The sequence below is a fragment of the Eleutherodactylus coqui genome, chromosome 5 (genome assembly GCF_035609145.1).
Source record: "Eleutherodactylus coqui strain aEleCoq1 chromosome 5, aEleCoq1.hap1, whole genome shotgun sequence".
Lineage (NCBI taxonomy): Eukaryota > Metazoa > Chordata > Amphibia > Anura > Eleutherodactylidae > Eleutherodactylus > Eleutherodactylus coqui.
Window position 1 is genome coordinate 176,639,373 of NC_089841.1, and position 6,272 is coordinate 176,645,644.

Here is a 6,272-nt window from a genome sequence, read left to right on the forward strand (position 1 = left end):
AGTGCAGTAGTACTTCTGAAGCTGTGGCTGATAGGCGAGGTAGTATTAGGGCATGTTCACAGCAGCGTTAGTTATTTTCATTCCTCTATTCTATTTTTGGAACAGACATAAAAAAGTGATTAAATGTTTCCATTTTTTTACCCCTTTGATTTAAATGTATTTTTTTAAAAGTCTGACATGTTTCCGTTTGCGTCAGTTCCCTTTTCATTTCTGTTTTTAAAATGGAACAAATAGTGCAAGTTGCTGCGCTACTCCGTTTTAAAAACAGAAATGTGATTCTCAATAAGAGAAGCCAATTAATCTTTTAGATATACCTTTTTTTTTAATGGCTAACAAAAAGACATAATGTTATAGCGAGCTTTTGAGCCTACTTGGGGGTTCTTCCTCAGGCTTCATGGAATAGATGCGAAGTGTGTGTAATATATTTTATACACACAGTCCTATAAAAAGGCACATACCAGAACAGATGAGCAGAGGAGTAAATACTTAATCTACTGATTAGGTATGTGAAACTTTTATGGTCTCTAAATTGGTGTTAGGGGGTCGCCAGGCCTGTGTGTGATCTGTGCTATTGATTTCTCATATTCTCCACTGTTGCATGAAGCTGCTTGAGATGTTTAGGTCTGTCTTGAACGTGAAAGATGGTTATAAACTTATACTCCCAAATTCTTCTATGAAATTGGGATTTGAAGAACCCAGCCCCACCCCCCAACAGGACATTGAGTACAGAGGATCAGGTACACAACATCGGACGTGGAACATGTGAATGTCCCCGGGATCTTATAGTTGTGCTGTGTGTTGGAGATTTGTATCCTGTCCGCGGTCTGTACATGTGAGCAGGTCCTACAGCTCCTTACCTTACAGGGATAAGTTCGTTTCCCAGTTGTCTCCACGACAGCACCAATTGAGATTGCCTCCTCCTGATAGGACAGGAACACACTGAGAGGTTAAAAGCTCCCCCCCTTCCCAACTTTCCTCAGTGTCTTCCTGTCCTGCCAGGAGGCAGGATCTCTGAGAGGGGCTGGTGGAGAAGCCAGCCAGGATTACTTACAGGCGGATCAGAGGGCAGTGGGTCAGCCTGTCCTCCCTTCCAAGCCAGACGACTCCCGGGACGCCACATGGGGTGGTAACCCCCGGGCCAGGTTCCTCCCGCAGCGGCCCATGGGGGGTACAAAGCGGGAGCCTCAGTCCCCCTCGTCCTCCCTGCAAAGTTACAGCGCGGCGCTCCAGGAAGCCCTTCGACGGCGGGGGGCGGGGCGCCGCGTCACGTGTCCAGCACGATGACATCATCGTGTCTGCATCAGGAGCGGAGGGGGCGGGGCTTAGCGCAGGAGCGCGAAAATTAAAAAAAAATAGGAACCTGAGAGAAGCCAGAACAAACCAGCACTACAGGTCGCAAGGTGCCTGCAGCACCGGTATAGTAATGAGTGCTCCAGCCCCAGAGAGAGCTGAAACCTCAGCCTCAGCGGCCGTAAGTAGCCAGTGCGGCAAAAAATACAATGCAAATATCCAGTGTATTGTGTATGGAAAAATTGCATATTTACCTGCAAAAATGCTTTATTTGTCAGGGGGATAAAAAAGACATCCCCCCCAGAACAAAACTCAGAAAATGCGTGGAATGCGGGATAAAACTGCCAGCTACGTACCAGAGGCCTCTATGCAAGGCATGCGTAGCTAGGCTAGTCAAAGAGGAATCGGGGGGATTCCTGGATGACGTTAGGAAGCTGGTGAAGGAGGAGGTTCGATCAGCCCTAACGTCACAGCTGGCGCCGCCAGCGAAACGCCAGAAAAGGGCGAATGTTCCTGACGAGACTTCCGACTCCGACTTCCGAGAGTTCTATCGGGTCGGAGCAAGAGGAACAGGCGGCCGAGGAGTCCTCAGATGAGGAGGACTACAAAAGATACTTATTCCATCAGGACGACTTAACGGAATTGATTAAGTCAGTCAGGGCTACACTAAAAATGGAAGAGAGGCGCAAGCATACCTTCCCTGTCTACAAGAATATCACCAAAATAATCCAGAAAGAGTGGAGGAAACCAGACGCAAGCTCCTTCTCCACTAGAGGGGTAAAAAGAAGGTACCCATTCGAGGAGGAAGTTTGCGCAAGCTGGGAGGAGGTACCTAAGGTAGACGTCCCAGTGGCCAAAGTAGCCAGGAAAACGACCCTGCCCTTTGAGGACGCTGCACAGTTAAAAGATCCCATGGATCGCAAAGCTGAGGGCCTTCTAAAGAAATCATGGGAGGCAGCGGCAAACATACTTAGGCCAGGGATCGCAGCCACTTGTGTGGCGTGAACTCTGGGGGTATGGCTAGAACAGCTACAGCTACACCTAACCAGTAAGACGCCGAGGGAACAGATCCTAAATTCCCTTCCGATCCTGTGTATGGCAACAAATTTCCTAGCGGACGCCGCGGCCGAAACTGTCAAGCTCTCGGCGAAAGCTACAGCCCGGTCTAACTCAGCCAGAAGAGTGTTATGACTGAAATCGTGGTCAGGCGACCTAGCTTCAAAAAATAAGCTATGCGCCCTCCCATTCTACGGCCAGTTTTTGTTCGGACCGGACCTTGACAAGATTCTAGAGAAGGCGGACGACAAAAGAAGGGATTCCTGGAAGAAAAGCCACAGAGAGGGAAGACCTTCTTTCGGGCCCCAGTGCAACAGCCAGAGTCCAACAAGGCAAGGGCAAGACAGGCTGCTGGAGTTACCCCAAGGGGGGCAGAGGAAGGAACATCCTCTTTAACCCCCACCAAGGGGAGCCAAAGCAGAGACCCTGACGCCATCCCCGTAGGGGCAAGGCTGGGGAGCTTTGTGGATCAATGGGCCGCGATTTCCAAAGGCCCATGGATCCCAAGGATCTTACAGCAGGGATACCGGATAGAGCTGTGTCCCTCCCCAGAAGAAAATTCGTTATCACAGGAGGCTCCAAACAACAGTCACACCTACTAAGGCAAAGCGTTCGGGACCTGCAACAACTAAACGCAATATCCCTCGTACCGCAAAACGAGGAAACCCAGGGCCATTATTCCAGGCTCTTCCTAGTAAGGAAACCCTGCGGGAAACAGCGGATGATAGTGAACCTGAAACCTCTGAACACCTGCATCAGATACAGAAAATTAAAGATGGAGTCCATCTCCTCAACGATAAAGTTGATTCCCAAAGGAGCCTACATGGCATCCATCGATTTAAAGGATGCTTACTTCCACATACCGATCCACGAGGGGTCCCGGAAATACCTAAGGTTCGCAGTGAATATGGGCAAAGGAATAGAGCACCATCAATTCAGATGCCTGCCCTTCAGGATCTCCTCAGCACCCAGAATCTTCACCAAAATTATGGCAGAGGTAGCCACCTACCTGAGGAAGAAGTCGGTCCTAATAGTACCCTACCTGGACGATATTTTAATAATAGCAGAGTCCAGAGAACTCCTAACGAAACACCTGAGGATAGTGCTAGAACTTCTCCAATCCTTAGGATGGATCATAAACTGGGAAAAAATCCAGCCTAGATCCCGACAAGCACAAAACGTTTCTGGGTATAACGCTTGACTCACAATGAGAATGCTCCTGCCTACCCGAGGAGAAAATACAAAAAATCCGACGGCTAGTCAAAACTTTTCTACGGAGACGATTATGCACAATTCGGGAAGCCATGTCTCTCCTGGGAAGCTTGACGTCATGCATTCCAGGAGTGGCATGGCCCCAGGCTCACACCAGAGCCCTGCAAGCCTCAGTCCTATCCATGTGGGACAAAAAGCAGTCCTCTCTAGGGACAAAAATGTACATCCCAAGCGCGGTGAAAACATCCCTGCGTTGGTGGACATCCCCAGAGAACCTGTGGAAAGGGGTTCATTGGCTACAAAACCCAGCCACTCACATCACAATGGACGCAAGCGCCTGGGGATGGGGAGCGCATGTGGGGAACCAGTTCTTTCAGGGCCCATGGCCTCAAAGGACAAAAGAACAGTCCTCAAATTACAGGGAACTACAGGCCGTACGGCAGGTCCTACAGCAGTTAGGGAACTCGCTACGGGACCAGCATATAAAGATACTGTCAGACAAGATCACCGCGGTCGCCCATATACGACACCAAGGGGGCACAAGATCTCCCGCCCTGCAAAACATCGCACAGAAAATTTTCCACTGGGCAGAGAGCCGGATCCTCTGGATCACGGCAACCCACTTGAAGGGGACGCTAAACCAAAAAGCGGACTTTCTCAGCAGGAGGCAAATAGACCCAGGAGAATGGTCTCTTTCCCTGGAAACATTCAGAATCCTGACCAACCAGTGGGGGACCCCACAATTGGACCTGTTCGCAACCAGGGAAAATGCCAAACTAAGCAACTTCTCCCTCCGGCCAGGAGATCGTCCGACAGCAGTAGACGCCCTAGGCCAAGACTGGGGAGAGGGGCTGGTGTACGCCTTTCCTCCTATACCGTTGATCTCCAGAGTCTTACAACATTTCAGAACCCAGGTATGCACACTAATCCTGGTGACCCCCTTCTGGCCCAAGAGAAGCTGGTTCGGTCTTCTAGCAACATTGAGCGTCCAGGACCCAGTCACCTTCCCTACCTGGACAGATCTTCTATCGCAGGGGCCACTGAACCATCTGAGCCTAGACAAGCTGCACTTAACAGCATGGCTCTTGAGGAATCCTCACTAAAAGAGAAGGGATTCTCAGAGAGAGTAGTAGAAACGTTAATGTCCCGCAGAAAAAAGACGACCCACCTTATCTACCAGAAAATTTGGAGAAGGTTTTCCTCATGGAGACAGGGAAGGGATCGCGGGGATTCTATCACGGACATCCCTCTAATCTTAGAGTTCTAAGAGGGCCTAGAGATGGGCCTCTCTCCAAGCACCCTGAAGGTCCAGGTCGCAGCCCTTAGCGCCATATGTGACACAAAGTTTGCAGACAACAGATGGGTCAACAGGTTCCTAGCAGCAGCAACTAGATTACGGCCTAGGCCCATAAATCTTTTTCCAGACTGGAACCTTAATTGGGCCCTAAGGGCCATGACAACGGTACCATTCGAGCTGATCGAAGCACTACCCATAAAAATGCTTACTATCAAGACCATTTTCTTAGTAGCCATCACCTCCGCAAAACGGGTTAGCGAGCTGCATGCCTTGTCCATTCGCCACCCGTTCCTGAAAATCTCGGACGCCAAATTAGTATTTAAAACGGACCCGGCGTTTATGCCAAAAGTAGTATCACATTTTCATAGGTCCCAAGACATAATAATCCCCTCATTTTTTAGTAAACCTAAAAACGAGGAAGAAAAAACCCTAAGCTGCCTGGACGTTAGGAGAGCAGTCCTAGGCTACATAGAGGCGACAAGCCACTGGAGGCGGGACGACAACTTGTTCGTCCAGTTCAGTGGCCCAAATAAAGGGAACAAAGCAGCAAAAAGCTCCATAGCCAGGTGGATGCGCCTGGCCATCATAGAGTCCTATAAGGCCCTCGGGAAGGAAATCCCTTTAGCTCCTAAAGCCCATTCTACAAGGGCAGTAGCATCCTCATGGGCCGAACATAGCTCAGCTTCCGTCGAGCAGATATGCAAAGCCGCAGTCTGGAAGAAACCCCACACATTCGTTAAACACTATAGGGTAAAAGTGCAGCAGGACGAGGACATGGCCTTCGGCCGCAAAGTCCTCTCGGCAGCAATCCCACCCTAGGGAAACTTTAGTTGGTACGTCTCAATTGGTGCTGTCGTGGAGACGACTGGGGAAAAAATAGATTATATCTACCCGATAATCGGGTTTCCAGTCGTCTCCATGACAGCACCCGTACCTTCCCCCCCCCTAAATTGATAGAAAAGAAACTATAGAATATAATATAAAAAATATATATATATATATAATATAATTTTATAATAAAAAAAAAAAAAAAAAAAACACTGGTTAAGGGAAAAAATTTAAGTTGAGCTCCTACCCTGGCAATTCGTTAGAATCCACTGAGGAATTGGTGCTGTCGTGGAGACTACTGGAAACCCGATTATCGGGTAGGTATAATCTATTTTTTTGTGTGTCTGAGGGAAATGCACTCCTGATTATAAAGCTCAAATTTGGAGGTTGCCTGTAACACAAAAAGGGAGGTTCTGGGAATATGGTTTTCAGACAGTCATCCTTGTGTAGGGTATGATGGAGTTTCTTTGTGGTTTTCCTTAGAACATCTAGCTGTGAATTGTGGGTACTAGAGGTCCATGACCATTTCGTTCCTTCTCTGTGTTGGGGTAGTTGATTCCTGGGTATCCTGATGGCTCTGGTGATCTGA